Genomic DNA, 21,405 nt, shown 5'->3' on the forward strand with positions numbered 1-21,405 from the left:
TGCCTTCTGAAGAATCTTAGGAAGTTCCTTTGGAGATTTTAGAGAGAGAGATACCTCTTCCATATGTTGATCCAAGCAAACCCGGAAGAAGGCGGACAAAGAGGAGGCGCGGAATTAGGGAATCATTTCCAACGAGAAAAAACAAATGCTCCTTATGCAAAACAGCTGGCCACAAAAAAACAACATGTCCAAGCCTAAATGCTCCATAGTTGTAAATTGCATTATGCTTTAATAATAGTTATTTGTTGGAACTTTATGACATTGTAATGTTATTGTTTCTTAGCATGGTAAAAATATGTTTAACTTCTAGCAAGTAATAAATTTGTTGCAACAACCAAGTTATATGTTGGTGTTTTTTCAACTAAGTTATGTGTTACAACTTGTGTTTTATCCAACACGAGTAAGGATTTGTTCAATAACTTAATCACTTGCTGCACAGATATTACAATTGTTGCAACAGATTCTACATATGCTGCAACAGATACTGTACTTGCTGCAACAAATATTGTACTTGCTGCAACAGATACTGTACTTGCTGCAACAGATATTGTACTTGTGTTTTATCCAACACGAGTAAGGATACAATCGTTGCAACAGATTCTACATATGCTACAACAGATATTGTACTTGCTGCAACATATATTGTACTTGCTGCAACAGATATTGTACTTGCTGCAACGGATACTATAGCTGCTGCAACAGATACTATAGTTGTTGCAGCAGATTCCTCACATGCTGCAGCAGATACTACTTGGTTCACTCATATTTAGTGATCAACTACTCGATTCACTCATATATAGTGATAAACAAAGGAAATCAACCATATTTAGTGATAAACAATGGAATACTTAATCAATTTGATGTATTTTTAGTCAGCGAAGAGGATCTCCTAAGCCAGCATACACTAAATCGAGTGATCATTAGAGAGAATTGATGTGAACTACTCGATTCACCCATATTTAGTGATAAACAAAGGAAATTAACCATATTTAGTGATAAACAATGGAATACTTAATCAATTTGATGTAGTTTGAGTCAGCGAAGAGGATCTCCTAAGCCAGCGTGCACTAAATCGAGTGATCATTAGAGAGAATTGATGTGAACTACTCGATTCACCCATATTTAGTGATAAACAATGGAATACTTAATCAATTTGATGTATTTTTAGTCAGCGAAGAGGATCTCCTAAGCCAGCATGCACTAAATCGAGTGATCATTAGAGCGAATTGATGTGAACTACTCGATTCACCCATATTTAGTGATAAAAAAAAAGGAAATCAATCATATTTAGTGATAAAAAATGGAATACTTAATCAATTTGATGTATTTTTAGTCAGCGAAGAGGATCTCCTAAGCCAGCATGCACTAAATCGAGTGATCATTAAAGCGAATTGATGTGATCTACTCGATTCACCCACATTTAGTGATAAACAAAGGAAATCAACCAGATTTAGTGATAAATAATGGAATACTTAATCAATTTGATGTATTTTTAGTCATCGAAGAGGATCTCCTAAGCCAGCATGCACTAAATCGAGTGATCATTAGAGCGAATTGATGTGAACTACTCGATTCACCCATATTTAGTGATAAACAAAGGAAATAAACCATATTTAGTGATAAACTAAGTAAATTGTTGCAACAGAAGATCCATATGTTCCAACAGATTCTTTACTTGTTGCAACATCTTCAGCAGCTGCTGGATTATTTGTAACAGAAGATCCATATGTTCCAACAGATGCCTTACTTGTTGCAACAACTAAGTAAATTATTGCAACAGAAGATCCATATGTTCCAACAGATTCCTTACTTGTTGCAACATCTTCAGCAGCTGCTGGATTATTTGCAACAGAAGATCCATATGTTCCAACAGATGCCTTACTTGTTGCAACAACTAAGTAAATTGTTGCAACAGAAGATCCATATGTTCCAATAGATTCCTTACTTGTTGCAACATCTTCAGCAGTTGCTGGATTATTTGCAACAGAAGATCCATATGTTCCAACAGATGCCTTACTTTTTGCAACAACTAAGTAAATTGTTGCAACAGAAGATCCATATGTTCCAACAGATTCCTTACTTGTTGCAACAACTAAGTAAATTGTTGCAACAGAAGATCCATATGTTCTAATAGATTCTTACTTGTTGCAACATTTTCACATCTGTTGCAATATTTGCACTAGTTGTTTTATTTTTACCAACAATTTAGGTATTTGTTCCAACATATCTGTCACTTGCGTAAAACTACTGAAACAACTTAAACAATATATAAGGGTACTGAGCATATAATATATATTTAACAAATTTACATACTGTGTTCATCCACTATAATTCAAATGCAAGCAAAATATGAGAGAAATTATTTAATGCAAACATAGTTTAAGAGAAATTATTTGTCCCCACATTAGGGCTCCAACACCTTATCAATAATTCCACAAGCCCACCTCTATTGCATCCTCTCCACTGTATTGTCACTCAATAAGGTATCGGGCTTTGTCATATTCGTGCGGGTAAGCAAAGCTTCAACAAAAGCAAGTGACCAGGAAGCACATGCCTTATTGGTCTCATTGCGGGGGATATCCTTCTTCCGAACAAACTTCCATGATTCATTCAGCAACTTTTCAAGTAAGTGTGAGAACATGCCACTCTGCTTTAGCAACTTGGGGAACAAATCCATTAACGGTTGCATGTGGCAGAAGAAAGCACCGTCGTCATTACATGGGATGTTGCAATCATAAACATTTATGATACCCTCCTCAATGATGATCTCAACAGTGACAAAATGGTTGTCATTAATATTCATGACAGCTATGATCCTTTTGTCACCAATCCACTCGCAGCCACCTAGGTAGGGCACACTACCTCTGGGAAAAGCGAGACCATCATCGTCCCACCTAAAGAGAGCAAGTCTTTGATCATAGGGCACGACACCCACATTTGTAGACTCATCGGACAATACTAAGTACCTGTTGCGACAGTGATGGTAGAAGTTGAGGTCCATGATTCTATTAGAGGAATCATAGTACTCAGTTAAATTGAGCTGCCTCATACGCATCAGCAACAAGATTTCATCTACATACTGCAGTAAAAGTATCAAAACAGTCAGCCACTTGCTGCAACAGGTAGTTAGAGTTGTTGGAACAACTAGTGAACTTGTTGCAACAGGTTGTTAACTTGTTGGAACAACTAGTTAACTTGTTGCAACAAGTTAGTAACTTGTTGTAACAACTAGTTAACTTGTTGCAACAAGTTCATCGAATTACATGACTTGTTCAAACAGCATACTGAATTATATACATATATATGAGTGTTGAAACTTACCCAATCCTCCCACCATTCGTGCATGTTTGTCATAACCTTGAAGTCTTCGGCCCCAAATTCATGCATTGAGTACAGTGCTCTCCCACTCTTTTTGGATTTGATCAAGGTTTCAAGCTTCTTCTTTTTTTGGGGGTTTACACGCTTGAAAATATCAACTTTTTTCAGCACTTGTGGCACAAATTCAGCAGGAAGAGTAGCAATAGACTTCTGTGGAGTACTTGTTTTCCTTGCTCTACAATCAGCAAGTGCCTTGGAAACTGTTTTTGCCCTCTTGCGAATCCCAATAGGAGTATAGGGTGAGCTGAGCTTTTTGGATGGCTGGACACCCCTCTTGGACATCAAACTCTTTATAGCTGAATTCGTATCTTTTTGTACCTGAAGCAACTCTTCAACCTTGTTTATCAAACCTTCCATTTTCAGCCTGCAAGTACTGCATTCACAAGCACAAAAATACACCTTGGAGGAACCGGCACCAACTGAAAAATATCTACCCAACCTATAAGGGATATCTGTGGTCTGCCCACCACCACCACTTTGGGGAGTATATCAACCAACTCCATCACCACCACCATCATCATCTCTTCTTTTATCAGCAAGACCTTCCACTGCTTGTCTTGCAATATCAACAACAGTATTCATATCAACAGCATCACCAACACCATCACCAACTCCATCACCACCACCATCAACAACACCAGCCCTTATGATGGTTGTGGCTCCAGCCAATTCTTCTTTTATCTGATCAATCAATTCATCATGCACAGATTCCCTATGCCTTAAACTAACAAGGCATGGCATCTGCACCTCTCGTTTTGTCGGGATAAGCCTTGGATGTACAACCTACAACAAACAAACAGATATATTCAACCAATAAGTGTGTAATCTGTTGGAACAACCCCCACATATGTTTCAACAACCTCCTAGGTTGTTGCAGCATATTCTTTAGCTGTTAGAAAAACCAAAACAGCTGCTGCAGCTTCCTCTGCAACTGTTCTGATATTTTCCAACAGGTTGTGAACCTGTTGCAACAACTGATCAAGTTGTTCCACCATCTTGGGAGTTGTTGCAACATATTCACTATCTGTTAGAAAATATCAGAACAGTTGCTGCAACTTCCTCAGCAACTGTTTTGATTTTTCCAACATATTCTGAGGTTGTTGCAGCAGATAAATGTATCTATTGCAACAAGTAGTTACTTGTTATAAAACTATTCAGGGATATTTTCCAACAGATTCTGACTTACTGCTTCCTTAGGGGGGTTAAAAGGATCAAGATTCATTTTTTTGTTGCTGTTTTTGGTAGTCAACCATCTGAGGATCCTTGGAAAACAAACTTCTTCTGAGTAGTCCCTGACTTGCCTCCGTAGGTGTGGAATGGCTTTAAATGACCAAGCCTAGAAAAAATTATGCCACCAAAAATCAGAATAATCAATGAAGGAAAAGAATTAAAAAGATAAAACATTGAAGAAAGAAAGTTTACCATGAAGGCCCAAGGGAAGCCATAGATGTTGGAAGTCTTCACATTAGGGTTCAACGCTTTGCACAAATATTCAACAGTCAACTTAAAACTTTTATGACCCCATGGATAGTTATTGAATGCATCATGATCCTCCGACAGTTTAATCAAACCAAGTTCTATATTATTCTTTACATCCCTTGCCCAAAGAATAGAATTCACAAACCAAACTAAGCATAATGACTCCTTGTGCTTTCTTGACATAGTTTCTGACTTCAAGTCTGCTAGCAAATCCACTGCCTTGTAGCTCTTTCCACAAACATCCACTAAATCCAAATCATCATCAACCTTGGCTTTGCCTTTCTTGGCTGCCTTGGATGACTTGGGTGTCTTGGCTCCCTTGGATGACTTGGGTGTCATGGCTCCCTTCTTTAATGTAACTGTAGGAAGAGGCTGAGAAGGATCATGACACCTTAGTCCGGTGATTATGGCAAACTCCTTGATGCCAAAACAAACTGGCATGCCGCAGTAGTTTATCCATATCTCATCAGTTTTGCTGCAAATAATTCTTCGTTTGAGAAGACCATACACAATGGTCATTTGAAACCTTGCATTGTTGTCCTCAGGAAAATCTAGATATATGCCAAAACATGTGGCCCTGAAGAAATCCTCCAAGTCCTCCTCCTGAAGTATCTTCCTAAAGTGATCAAAGGGCTTGCCCATGACTGATTTTACAACAAGATCACCATTCAAATCACCTAGTTTATCTATCGGCATCTGCACACAGAACTTCTCAATACTGAAAGTTTTGACAACTTCATCAGTGGAAGGTCTGTCAATATCAGTCCCAATAGAAGAATCAACAGCCCCGGTCGCCGACCTTTCAAAAGATGCAATTTTATCCTCTTCATTGTCATCATTATTTACATCATCATCATCTCATCTTCTTCTTCTTCTTCTTCTTCTTCTTTCTTCTTCATTTTCAGCATTGTTTTCTTCTTCTTCTTCTGCTTCTTCTTCTTCTTCTTCTTCTTCTTCTTCTTCTACTTCTTCTTCTTCTTTTTCTTCAGCTTCTTCTTCTTCTTTATTTTTTTCTTGTTCTTCTTCTTTATCTTGTTCATCTACTTGATCTTCTTTACTTTCTTGGCCAGAAACTCCTACTTGAGAGGTTTCCTGTTCAGCAGTTTATTTAGAAAGAATATTTGCCTGTTCAGCAAGATCATCTAATGATGGCCCCTTAGCTCTTTTACTAACTGTAGATGATTTCGATGATTCCTCCCCTTTTCTTTTTCGTGTAGACATTTTATCTGCACACAGGAGATAAGCAAAAACACTTTCAATTGATTTGTGCACCATTTAAAGTAAATAAATAATGAATTTTTACAAGAGCTGAAGCATAGGTTGCAACAAGTGTGTAATATATTGGAACAACTCCATCATATGTTCCAACAACTTCATAAGTTGTTGCAACAGATTATACATCTGTTGGAAAATATTAATACAGTTGTTGCAGCTTCCTCAGCAACTGTATTGATTAATTCTAGCAGATGGATAATCTGGTGCAACAACTGGTAAAGTTGTTGGAACATATGATTGAGTTGTTCCAACAGACTAATCTGTTGGAAACCATCAGAACAGTTGCTGCAGCTTCCTCAACAACTGTTTTAACAATTTTAAACAGATTTTAAATCTGTTGTAACAACATATTCACTTGCTGCAACAACCTCAGCAACTGTTGGATTTTTACTAACAGATTAGAAATCTGTTGCAACAGATTACTCAGCTGTTGGGTAAAAACAAAAACAAAAATGGCAAGGCTATTTTTCCTAAGCCTTACAAGGACAACAATAGGACAACAACATCTATTTCACTATCAGGCTGCAATATCAGTGTATTACAAACACACAACAGTCAAAAATTGAACAAAATACACAACATTGCATAGACACCCTGCCCATGTTCTTCCTCTTCTTCTTTAACCAAAATTAGTCATTTTCGTACTTTTATTTCAAAACTCTAACTTTTGAACCAGAAAAAACATTTGTTTCAATACAACCACACAACCATCACAAGTTAAACAAAATAAACCAACCTCAACTGTCAAACAAGTGCTGAAGTTGCTGCAACAACTTACTCAGCTGTTGAAAAAAATCCAAAAAAAATTCAAACCCTTTTTTCGAAACCCCAAGGAGAACAAGAACACAAACAGTACCAAAAACCATAATTTCAAACCCCCAAACTCTATTTAATAACACAGAAACCCCAACAAGTGGAACAAATAGAGCAAATGTGGGTTTTTTCAAGCCCAACAAGCCCTTTTTTCGAACTCCTAAGGAGAACGAGAACACAAACAACACCAAAAACCAAAATTTCACAATCACATACACTATTTACAAACACACAAACCCCAACAACTTGAACAAATACAGCAAATAAGGGTTTCTTAAGCATTGAACAACAAAATAAACAACATTGCAGACAAACCCATGTTATTCTTCTTCTTCTCTGACCAAAATCATCATTTTCTCACTTTGATTTCAAAACCCTAACTTTAAAAGAAGAAAAAGTTGAGCGATTTTACCTGAGAGAAATGGAGAGCAGCAGTTCGTATGAGAGTCGGCTTTTGAAGAGGTTGAAGACGGTTTCAAGAAGCACATTTAGCAGTTGAGATCAGTTCGTGGGTTTGAAGTTGAAAGATTGAAGGAGCAGTTGAGATCAGTTCCTGTTTTGAATGAAGTTCGTGTGGTTTGATATTGGACCGATGTTGAGTTTGAAATAAATGGGGGGTTGGATTAAATGATTTGGGGTCTTTTTTGTATTTTATAAAAGATTAACAAGTTTGGCAAAATACATTTTCAACCCCAATTTTCTCAATCCCAAATTTAATTCGGTTTTGACTTGATGTGGTCCCTACAAGTCACCTCTAGTAATTTCCAAACTTAAAGGTCACCTTTACTTAAATTTTCGCAGTTAATTATAGGTGTTGTTTTAGTTTTAAAATTAAAGGGAGATGACTCAAGTTTTAATTATTGAGTAGAGGTGATAAAATTTGATTAGTGATTAAGGATTTTGAGCTTGCCCAATAATTTCATTTTTGACACTTTGACCCTCAGCTTTATTTTTAACACTTTGCCCTCAAGTTTTATTTTTAATACTTTGACCCTAAACTTTACTTTTAACACTTTGCCCCAAATTTTTATTTTTACCACTTTGACCCAACCACTATAAACCCTAAAAAAAAGCTCCTCTTCAGCGCGGTTTTCTCCATTTTTGTTCTTCCCATCTCTTCGTCTTCTCTTCTTCATGCTGCTCTCTTCGTCTTCTCTTCTTCTGCTGCTGCTTTCTTTTTTTTCTTCTTCTTCTTCTTCTTCTTCTTCTTCTTCTTGGTCCACCATTATTGTTGCTTTCTTCTTCTTCTTCATCCGCCATTGCTCAAGAAAAAAAAATTATCCGATTTTGTAATTTTTTGACTGAATGTCATTGGTGTAGCACTGGGGATTACTTCATAAGTGTTTTCCGATCCATTGGTAAGTAAAACAATACTGTTTTATTTTAATTGTTCATATGGGTATAGTTGCCCTAGTTGCTGATTTTCCCATATTAGTTACAGTAGCAGTTGTAGTTGTTGCAACAAGTTCTAAAGCTGTTGTATAAGAGCTTCTGAACTTTTTGCATCAACTGTTGTAGTTTCTGCAAGAGTTGTTGATAAATTATGAAGTTGTTGCAACAGATTTACTAATTTGTTGTAACAATTACTAAAAATGTGAATAAATAATTTACAACAGTTGTTGTACTTTATGCAACAACTGTGAAATCTGTTGGAGAGCTCTTACTTTTTCCAACAACTGAGTTACTTGTTGCAACAAGTATGATACTTGCTGCAACAAGTACAACAGTTGTTGGACATATTTTACAGTTGTTGGATGAAACAGAGACTGAAGCTGTCTCCAACAAATAAGTGAGTTGTTGCAACTAGTAACCTACTTGTTGCAACGAGTCAGTTATTTGTTCCAATAAGTCACTTAGTTGTTGCATTTTGTTATGAAACAGACAAACTGAAGTTGTCTCCAATAAGTTTCCAAGTAGTTAGAACAAGTTACATACTTGTTGCAACAAGTACGTTAGTTGTTCCAACAAGTCAGATAGTTGTTCCATTTTGATATGAGACAGAGACAAAAACTGAAGCTGTCTTAATCAAATAAGCGAGTTGTTGCAACTAGTAACCTGCTTGTTGCAACAAGTCAGTTATTTGTTCCAACAAGTCACTTAGTTGTTGCATTTTGTTATGAAACAGACAACTGAAGCTGTCTCCAACAAGTTACCAAGTAGTTGGAACAAGTTACATTCTTGTTGCAACAAGTACATTAGTTGTTCCAACAAGTCATATAGTTGTTCCATTTTGATATGAGACAGAGACAAAAATTGAAGTTGTCTCCAACAAATAAGCGAGTTGTTGCAACTAGTAACCTACTTATTGCAACAAGTCAGTTATTTTTTCCAATAAGTCATTTAAAGTTGTGATTAAGTTAACTAATTTGGGTCCAAAATTACAAGAAAAAGCCACTCAATAATTAACTTAATCATAAATTTAAGTGGGCTTGGGCTTGGGGTGGTCAAAGTTGTCACCTAGAGTAATTTCAACACTTGACATTCAAGTGTTGTCATTACTAGATGTGACAACTTTGAACATCCAAGCTCAAAGGCCGCTCAAAATTGTGATTAACTTCACTAATTTGGGTCCAAAATTACAAAAAAAAATCACTCAATAACTTACTTAATCATAAATTTAAGTGGGCTTTGGGCTTGGGGTGGTCAAAGTTGTCACTTTAGTAATTTCAACACTTGACATTCAAGTATTGTAATTACTAGATGTGACAACTTTGAACATCCAAGATCAAATGCCGCTCAAAATTGTGATTAAGTTAACTAATTTGGGTTCAGAATTACAAAAAAAAAAAAAAAACCACTCAATAATTAACTTAATCATAAAATTAAGTGGGTTTTGGGCTTGGGGTGGTCAAGGTTGTCACCTTTAGTAATTTCAACACTTGACATTCAAGTTTGGTAATTACTAGATGTGACAACTTTGAACGTCTAAGCTCAAAGGCCGCTAAAAATTGTGATTAAGTTAACTAATTTGGGTCTAAAATTACAGAAAAAAACCACTCAATAATTAACTTAATTATAAATTTAAGTTGCCTTTGACTTGGGCTGGTCATGACTGATTTTCTTAAAACAATATATCTTCAGGCACCATTAATAGGGGACTCAATAATAATAGGTGTTGATTGCCATGGTGAATGGATCGAGGTGAACAATCAATATATTTGGCTCACATGTTAGAGACGATAGCGATGACTGTCCAAAGAGATGTTGAGTTTGATGATTTTGTGAACTTAATCATCAACTATTGTGAATTAACTTATGAACCGAAATACCTTGTCATCACTTACATGCATAGCTCTTTTGAAAACCAGAGGGTCTTGCCTTTTAAGATAACCGATCAGGGTCGTTTGCGTACTTATTTGAAAGATGTATCTAGGCCCATTTTAAGGGTATACGTGGTTGGAAGCTCGGTCGGAGAACCATAATGTCACGACCCAACTATGGGTCATGACGGGTGCCCGGGGCTAACCACCTAGCACCGCTCATACCATTAACCATCGTACTCATCAAGCATTCATTCATTAATCTTATACTCAAATCATAGGAAAACCATTTTTCACTTTGAAACATAATTATATATACATATGCCCTTCGGCTATCAAAATAATGTACATACAATAAGGACATCGTGAGACCATACTACCCACACATACATATCTATGAGCCTCTACTGGAGTACTAACATAAAGACGGGACATGGCCCCGTCGTGCCCAAATATATACACAAAATAACAATTCAAGATAGCACCTCCGAAGTAATGGAGTGCTTCTATAAGCCTGCTGAGTAACTCCTACGAATCTGGGTCACCTCCCTGTCTACCTGTGGACATGAACACAGCGTCCAAAGAAAAGGACGTCAGTACGAAATATGTACTGAGTATGTAAAGCATGAGTAGTAACATAAGTACACGTGAAAGGCAGCATAAAATAAAAGATCAAATACCTTTTTGATATGTTTGTCATGCTTACTTTACCTTTTCTTAAAGGTCGCGGAATGCACATACATATACATATCATAGTACTGTATCTGCTCATACACATTAAACATTATCCGTATTGGGCTACGTAGTGGGTCGACAATATCCGTATTCAGCCACGTAGTGGCTCGACAGTATCACATATATGTCTGCCGTACCCGGCCATAACAAGGCTCAGTATATCTCATCATCATCATTGCCATCACTACGGAAATCTTTTATCATCACATACATCTCATAAGTTTATCATAGCTTTTCATAGAGCATGCATTTGAATTTAAAGACAATCTATGAAAATCATATCATATTCGTAGCATGAACTTCATAAAAATATCATATGATAGGCTTTAAAATCTCTAAAATTAGGCTCATCATTACCATTATCGTATCTATGGCATATCTCTTACCTTTATCTCATATGAAACCCCGTATGAACATAGACTCGTAATTTTTCGGGACATTGGTCATAGGACATGCATTAGAGCTTATAGACAATCTATAACAATATCGGGGTGATATAAGGTCGAGAACCCCCGATTACATTATGGAGTGATCATATTCATTATATCTCACCTTGAAGGAACTAACATTTTAAGGTGAGTGTACACCTGAACAACATCAAGGGATCGTAAATAGGATCATTAACTTCATGGATATCATATCTTGCTTTAGAATCTCTAGGCTTAGACTTATCATCATTATTATCATATTCATGACATATATCTCATCTTTATCTCATAAGAAGCTCTTTATCAATGTTGACTCATAGTTCCCGGAATGTAAGAAAGTCATGAAGAGGTAGGGAAAATAATATCATAGGAATCATATAAGGATCATTAGCTTCGTAGGAATGTCAGATCATGAACTTTAGGACTTTTAGACTTAGATTCATCATCAGTACTGTCATGCTCGTAACGTGTCTCTTTTCTTTATCTTGTATGAAGCTCTTTATAATCGTAGACTCATAATTTCCGATATGTAGGAAAATCATGGAAGGATAGGAGGATTCATGTCATAGGAGTCATGCCTTAGAAAGAACGGACTAGCCTTACATACCTTTCCGTTCAACTATTCTATCACTTGCACGTTCTCCTTCAATGCTCACGTCTCTACCTTCATTAGAATTATACTATCATTAGAAAATCGATAGCTTAGCATACATGACTAAAGCTAGAGAAAATTGGACAGCATCTCCTTTATTTATACGACTTCCTCCATGTCATATATCAACTCTCAAACATCAATAATAACATTCACAACATCATAACAATAGTCTTTATTCATCTGCATTATCCATATTCCTCCATTCACTTCCAATCATCCATATCCATGGTCAGAGCACACGATTAAATTCATTCATATACAATGTCTATCACATGTTATTAACATCATTTAACATAACCATAATCACAACACATCAAGAATCATGACTCAATCCAAGCTATTACTCAAAAATGACACTATTCCCACATTCATGACCCATTTTCTATACCCTTCTACAATCCAAGTGTTTCAACTTCTCAATACCTTAAACAACATGGAAATACCATAAAACTTACCTTAGATAGTGTAGGAAAGAACCTTGGGTGGAAATACTTCGCTTGAGCCAAAACCCTAGTTCACCTCCAATGAAATTTCTTGACTTGGATTATCTCTAATGAGTTTCTTACACTTAGTTTTCTTAGTTTGATGAAGTTGATCATAATTTTCTCTTGAGTTCTTATGGATGAAGAGTGGAGAGGGTTCTAGAGAGTTCTTGAAGTGTTGGGTGAAAAATGAAATGAAATAATGAACTTGGTCCCCTTTTTAATAACTTAAAAATCTGATCCGTCGAGAAAATATACGGACACTTATACGGTCCGTATAAGTGACAGTGAAATCGCCCCTTCAACATCTCGCTTCTGTGACCATTATACGGTCCGTATAATTTTATACGGTCCGTATAAGTGACCGTATAATCCCATCAGTGAGGGACCTTCACTGTGACGATTCTGTGGACCATTATACGGACCGTATAATCGGCCGTGTAACCCATCTTTTCTCTGATCTTGTTCTCGTCACTTCGTTTGATCTCCAATCCTTATGAAATCTTCTTGACACTTATTTAACACCTCGTTAACAATCTAAGGGACATTATAACTCTTCTCTAAAACATCATTAAGCCATCATTAATTCGATACTCGTAAATCTTGTCTGACACATAACATATACCTTGCTTTCCTTAACAACTTTCGTCTCCTACCTCAAATGTCTTTGAAATCTCATTTAGAAGCATCAAATGTTATTTCTTACTTATCAAAACATTGTATACGTCGTGCCCTTCATTAGTCTATTCACTGTACGTTAACGGGAAATTTCCAGGGTGTAACACATAATTTAGCTCAAGACCAACAAGATGTGTTAAATGATAAATTGGATAGGGTGGATATGGATATTCTAGATAATGGAAGTGCGAAGCCCCATGGAAGTGGGGGTGAGCCGATTCCTATACCCGAACTTGCGAGTAATACACTGTGTGCTGCACAATCGTCATAGTCTAGCCATGTTCAAGATGATGAAACATGTTTTTATAAAAGAATGTCATTCAATTTGCGAATTGTGTATTGCTTTAGATGTGAACATTCAAAGTGCAAGTGGTGGCTGAGGGATATGAAGATATTAAGTTCTAGCAAACTCGGAAGAAGGTGGACAAAGAGGGCTATGCGGAAAACCAAATGCTCCTTATGCAAAACAACTGGCCACAAAAAAACATGTCCAAGCCGAAATGCTCCATAGTTGTAAATTGCATTCTCTTGTAATAATAGTTATATGTTGGAACTTTATGACATTTAATGTTATTCTTTCTTAGCATGGTAATTCATGTTCTTGGTGTTTGTGAACTTGGTTTATATGATATGTTGTTCGTGTTCAAATCACTAATGTGTGTATTTTGTTAATAAATTGTTGTACAGTTTCCAACAAGTAATGAATTTGTTGCAACAGCTCTGTAACTTGTTAGGTTTTATCCAACAAGTAACAGGACTTGTTGCAGCAACTAGTAACATGTTGCATTTTATCCAACAACTGACAGGCCTTGTTGCAGCAATTAGTAAGTCATTGAACATAGTACAAAAAATCAGAGTTTTTAAGAAGTATCAAATCTGTTGCAGCAACTAAGTTACATGTTGGGTTTTTTCCAACAAATGGAGTGACTCAAGTTTTAATTATTGAGTAGAGGGAATCAGCCATATTTAGTGATAAACAATGGAAATCAACCATATTTAGTGATAAACGATGGAAATCAAACAAGTGGAGTGACATGTTACAAAAAATGAGTAACTAGTTGTGTTTTATCCAACAAGAGTAAGGACTTGTTCAACAACTTACTCAGTTTCTGCAACAGATACTATAGTTGCTGCAACAGATAATACAGTTATTGCAACAGATACTACAGTTGTTGCAACAGATACTACACTTGCTGCAACAGATACTACACTTGCTACAACGGATACTACAATTGTTCCAACAGATACTATACTTGTTCCAACAGATACTACACTTGCTGTAACAGATACTACAGCTGTTGCAACAGATACTACTTGGTTCACCCATATTTAGTGATCAATAAAGGGAATCATCCATATTTAGTGATAAACAATGAAAATCAACCGTATTTAGTGATAAACAATGGAAATCAACCATATATAGTGATCAATATATATACTTAAGCAATTTGATGGTGTTTTGGGTCAGGATAGATGATCAACTAAGTCCAATACGCACTAAATGGAGTGATCATTGGAGTGAATTGATGTGAACTACTTGATTCACCCATATTTAGTGATAAACAATGGAAATCAACCATATATAGTGATCAATATATATACTTAAGCAATTTGATGGTGTTTTGGGTCAGGATAGATGATCAACTAAGTCCAATACACACTAAATGGAGTGATCATTGGAGTGAATTGATGTGAACTACTTGATTCACCCTTATTTAGTGATAAACAATGGAAATCAACCATATTTAGTGATCAATATATATATCTACTATAATTATTAATGGATTAGATAGTAATTTCATGCAATTAGATTGGCAATTCTAAGTGTATTCTTCCTAAATTAAGTGATCATTAGAGTGATTTGATGTGAAGTACTAAATTCACATCAAATTTAGTGATAAACAAAGGAATTCAATGCTATTCAGCATAAACAAAGAAGTGATATGTTGCAATAACTATTCAACTTGTTTAAGCAGATTAGTAACTTGTTTAAACAGATTAGTAATTTGGTGCAACTTCTTCAACAACTGTATGATCTATTGCAATCATTTAGGAAACTTGTTGCAACAGATTCGTTACTTGTTGGAACGGATTAGTAACTTGTTGAAACAGATAAGTAATTTGTTGCAACTTCTTCAACAACTGTATGATCTATTGCAATCATTTAGGCAACTTGTTGCAACAGATTAGTAACTTGTTTAAACAGATTATTTACTTGTTGGAACGGATTAGTAACTGGTTGAAATATATTAGTAATTTGTTGCAACTTCTTCAACAACTGTATGATCTGTTGTAATCATTTAGGCAACTTGTTTAAACAGATTAGTAACTTGTTTAAACAGATTATTTACTTGTTGGAACGGATTAGTAACTTGTTGAAACAGATTAGTAATTTATTGCAACTTCTTCAACAACTGTATGATCTGTTGCAATCACTTGTTTAAACAGATTATTTACTTGTTGGAACGGATTAGTAACTTGTTGAAACAGATTAGTAATTTTTTCCAACTTTTTCAACAAATGTATGATCTGTTGCAACAACATTCATAAATAATATAAAGGACAAAAACAAAAACAAAATTGTTCAAGTAATAATTTGTTAAACAGTCAGCTCAGGGCTCCAAAACTTTCTCTATCACACCCACTGCCCACCGCCACTGCATCTTAGCCACTGAGTTGTCGCACAATAGAGTCTCGGGCTTCATCATGTTAGTGCTGGTAAGCAAGTGCTCAATAAAAGTAAGTGAATACGATCCGCATGCCATTGCATTTTCATTGCGGGGGAGAGATTCTCCTTCCGCACAAATCCCCGAGCTTCGTTAAGTAGCTTTTCAAGCAAGTGTTCAAACATGCCACTCTGCTCAGTAGCTTCGGCCATAATTCAATGACTGGCTAGATGTGCATGAAGAACTCGTCATCTTGGACTTGTGGGAGGTTGCAGTCATAAACATTTATCACCCCCTCCTCAATTATGAATTCGAGAGTGACAAACTGTCTGACATTTGTGTTCATGATAGTAAGCACCCTTTTGGCACCAACCCACTCGCGACCACCTCTGGCTGGTATAGTACCTCTACAATAAGCGATAACATCATCATCCCATATAAAATCAACAAGCATTTGCTTGAATAGAATAGATTCCGGCTGTGTGCATTCATCCGACAACTATATGTACCGCTTGAGCATGATATTGTAGAAGTTGAGATCCAAGATTATATATGTGGAAGCATAATGCTCGGTGAAAGTGCTTTGCCTCACACGCATTAGGAGCAGAATTTCATCTACATACTGCATTAAAAGTATAAGAAAGGTCAGTCACCTGAACAACTAAGTGAGTTGTTGCAACAAGTAACCTACTTGTTGCAACAACTCACTTAGTTGCTGGAGATTGCTTCAGTTTGGCTCTGTTTCACCCAACTGCTGTAAGCAATCTCCAACAACTAAGTGAGTTGTTGAAACAAGTAGGTTACTTGTTGCAACAAGTGGAACACTTATTGCAACAAATGTATAACTTGTTGCAACTAATACAACCAAAATAAGACTTGTTTCAACAAAAATAAGTGTTGTTTTGAAACTTAAACTGACCAGCCACCAATCTTCCATGCTTGCCTTAATCTTGAAGTCTTCGGCCTTAAATTCATGCAATGAATACATCTTGCCCTTGCTCTTCTTGGCATTGACGAATTTTTCAAGCTTTTTCAGTTTTTGAGCATTGCATGCTTGTACACATTTACCTTTTTAAGATCAACATCAGCAACTGCCTTGTGGGGTGTAGCAGAATTTCTTAACCTAATATCGGCAAATGCCTTGGAAATTGCTTTTCCCTTCTTGCGAATGCAAATAGGAGTATAGGGTGAGGTCAGCTTCTTGGATGGATTGACACCCCTCTTGGATAACAAACTCTGTAAAGCAGAATTTGTGTCTTTTTGTGCCTGCACCAACTCCTCAACATTTTTTATCAAATCATCCATTCGCCGCTTGTAAGAGGTGCATTCACAAGCACATTTCGATGTGCCGGCACCAACAAAGGAAAATTTACCACCAAATCCACGACAACTAACATCTCCACCAATTGGAGTTTGTCCACCAACATCACCACCAATTGGAGTTTGTCTACCAACATCAACATCATAATCTATTATTGTTTCTCCGGCAATTTCTGCCGCAACATCATCAATAGCAGGTTGACCACCAGCAACACTACCACCACCAACATCGACCACAGTTGATTCCCTTTTGATGGTTGTTACTCCAGCCAATTCTAATTTCAACCCTTCAATCATTTTATCAGGAACAGATTGTAAGGGCACAAAGGTAGCAAGGAATGGCATCTCCAACTCTCGTAGTGTCGGGACAAGCCACGGGTGCACAACCTACAACAAAAAAGTAGATATATTAAAATGGTCCTAAATCATGAAATGCAACAGGTGACTAGGTTGTTGCAACAGGTGTCATACTTGTTGGACATTGTCCAACAGATTAGTAACTTATTGCAACAGATGTCATACTTGTTGGACATTATCCAACACATGACTAAGTTTATTCTATATACATGTGTTAAGGCTTACCTCTTCCAAAAGGGGGTTAAAAAGATCAACACTCAATCTTGTGTTGCTCTTGGCAGTTAGCCATCTAAGCATTCTTGGAAAAGACATTTCTGAAGGGTAGTCCTTCACTTGTTGCCGGAGGTGAGAAATGGCTTCAAATGCCCAAGCCTAGAAAATAAGATACCAGCAAAATCAGAATGATGATAGAAATACAAAAAATACAAGAAATTGACATTGCAAATGCTTTACCATGAAAGCCTAAGGGAAACCATATAGATTGACTGTCTTCACTGTCAGCTTAACCTCTCTCGATAAATAGTCAACAGTCAACTTGAAGCTTTCCCGGCCCCATCCATGGTTGTTGAATGCCTCATAGTCCTCCGTAAGTTTAAGCAAACCAAGTGGTATGTTGAGACTTGTATCTTTTGCCATAAGAACACAGTGCACAAACCAAACTAAGCACAAGGACTGCTTATGCTTTTTTAACATGGTTTTGGACTGCAAATCTACATGCAGCTTATCTCCTTTGTAGCTTTTTCCAACTAACTCCACCAAATCAGTCTCACTCTTATCTTTTCCACCCTTTCCTACTTTCTTGGCTTCTTTGGTTATCTTGCTAGTCTGGGCTGGCTTATTCAATAAAACAGTAGGAAGCTCACAAGGATGACATCTAAGGCCAGTAACTATGACAAACTCTTTCAAGCCAAAGCAAACCGGCATGCCATAGTAACTAATCCAAAGCTCATCCTTTGCATCCAAAATAATCCTACCCATCATAAGTCCATATACCATTGTCATTTGAAACTGTGCACCAGTATCTTCAGGCAGATCCAAATACACCCCAAAACAGCTTTTCCTAAAGAAATTCTCCAACCCCTGCTTTTTAAGAATTACCCTAAACTTATCAAAGTTCTTGCCCATGCCTGATTTGACCGCAAGATCAACGGTCAAATCATTATTTTAATTCAACGGCATCCTCATGGCGTACTTGTCAATACTGAAAACTCTGACGACCTCATCAATGGAAGGTTTGTTATGATCTATGTCCAATCTACTAGAAGATTCTGCAATTAAATTGGCATTCACACTATTTCTCTTCTTTGTTCTTAATTCAGCTATGATCTTCGACAAGTGAATTGTATTTTCTGAAGCATTATCCTTTTCAGTTTCTTCATCATCTTCATCTACTCCATCTCCTTCATCTACTCCATCAACAGTTTCCTCAGCTTCTAGTTCTTCTTTACTTTGTTCATTTGTATCTACTGCTTCTTGGCTCTGTACTTCCTCTCTTTCCGAGGATTGATTGTCAGTTTGGCTGTCTCTTTCCTCTACATTTGCTGATTCAATAATAGATTTTGCTAAATCAGCAAAATTCTCTAATGATGATTGCACTCTACCTTTTTTATTATCTCTATGACCCTCAGTTGATTTCTCAACTTTTCTTTTGGCTGGAGACATTTTATCTACACACAGGAGAAAAAAAAAAGCTTCAACTGATTAGTGCATCATTCAAAGTAAACTGGCAATAAGAAGTGCAGCATTTGATCAAACAAAATACAACAAGTAATAGAATTCCCCAACAACTGAAGAATTTGTTGCAACAAATGATGTAACTGTTGCAACAAGTGAATAGGTTGTTGCAACAGATTCTTCAGTTGTTGAATCAGTGATTAAGTTGTTGGATACCTTCTACAAACACAACCAAATAACTGAAGCAATGTCCAACAGATTTGTAGTTGTTGCAATAGATTGTCTACTTGTTGCAACAAGTGTATAACTTGTTGCGACAACTACAAATCTGTTGGAACCAAATAACTAAAGCTATGTCCAACAGATTTATAGTTGTTGCAACAGATTGTATACTTGTTGCAATAACTACAAATCTGTAGGATATCTTCTACAAACAGAACCAAATAACTGAAGCTATGTCCAATAGATTTGTAGTTGTTGCAACAGATTGTATACTTGTTACAACAAGTGTAAAATTTGTTGCAACAACTACAAATCTATTGGATATCTTCCACAAACAGAACCAAATACCTAAAGCTATGTCCAACAGATTTGTAGTTGTTGCAACAGATTGTCTATTTATTGCAACAAATGTATAACTTGTTGCAACAAGTACACAATCTGTTGGACATCTTCTACAAATAGAACCAAATAACTGAAGCTATGTCCAACAGATTTGTATTTGTTGCAACATATTGTCTACTTGTTGCCACAAGTGTAGAAATTGTTGCAACAACTAAAAATCTGTTGGACATAGCTTCTATAAACAGAACCAGATAAATACCAGGACAAGAACAAAAAACCATCTGTTGGATATCTATTCCTAAACCCTGAACCATATAAGGACAACAACAAAAAAAACTATCTATTTCACTACAAACACACAACAACAACAACAACAACAACAACAACAACAACAACAACCTGATTTTTATCCAAACTTTTCCTAAACCCTGAACCAAACCAAAACAACAAGCATCTATTTCCAAGACAACAGCAAAACCATCTACTACAAACACACAACAACAACAACAACAACAACAACCACCTTGATTATATCCAAGCTTTTCCTAAACCCTGAATCAAACCAAAACAACAAGCATCTACTTCCAAGACAGCAGCAAAACCATCTACTACAAACACACAACAACAACAACCTGGATTTTATCCAAAGCTTTTCCTAAACCCTGAATCAAACCAAAACAACAAGCATCTACTTCCAAGACAACAGCAAAACCATCTACTTCACTACAAACACACAACCATACAAGTTAAACAAAATACGCCAAATGTATGTGCAATAATTGTTTGTCCTTTCTTTTCCTAAACCATACCATAACAGGACAACACCAACACCAACAACAGTATCGCTACAAAATACACCAAATAAAGGTTTTTAAAGCAAGCAACCTCAGCGGATGTTTGCAACTGTCAAACAAGTGCTGAAGTTGCTGCAGCAACTTACTCATCTGTTGGAAAAAGTCAACAAGATTGCAAGCCATTTTTTTTTTTGAAATCCTAAGGAGAACAAGAACAAAAACAGCACAAAAAATTATAATTTGACAACAACATACACTATTTACAAATGCACAAACCCCAACAAGTCAAACAAATACCCCAATTAACGGTTTCTCAAACATGGAACAACAAAATAAACAACATTGAAGACAAACCCATATTGTTCTTCTTCTTTTTCTATAACCAAAATCATCAATTTCTACCAAATAACTTTTGAAACAAGTGAAACAAAAAATTTACCTTGATGTTGAAGAAGAAGCAGCAGCAGCGGCACCAACAGTTGAAACAAAAGATGAGAGAGACACTTCGATGAGAAGAAAGAGGAGAGATGAGAGACGTCGAAGTGAAGAAGAAGATGAACAGTTTGCGTGGGAGTTTTGATTTTGAAATATGGAAAAAGTGCAAGGGAGTTGTAGGGAGGGAAAGGTTTGGGTGTTTTAGTATAATGGGCGGGTGTTTTGGGTTTTTTTGTATTTTGTAAAAGATTAAGAAGTTGGAAAAAATACATTTTGGACCCCAATCTTCTTAATCCCAAATTTAATTGGGTTTTGAGTTAGGGTGGCCCCCACATGTCACCTTTGGTAATTTGAAGACTTTTTCGTCACCTTTAGTTAATTCTTCAATGTTAGTATGTGGAATAAATTAATT

This window comes from Lycium barbarum, chromosome 7 (genome assembly GCF_019175385.1).
Source record: "Lycium barbarum isolate Lr01 chromosome 7, ASM1917538v2, whole genome shotgun sequence".
Classification (NCBI taxonomy): domain Eukaryota; kingdom Viridiplantae; phylum Streptophyta; class Magnoliopsida; order Solanales; family Solanaceae; genus Lycium; species Lycium barbarum.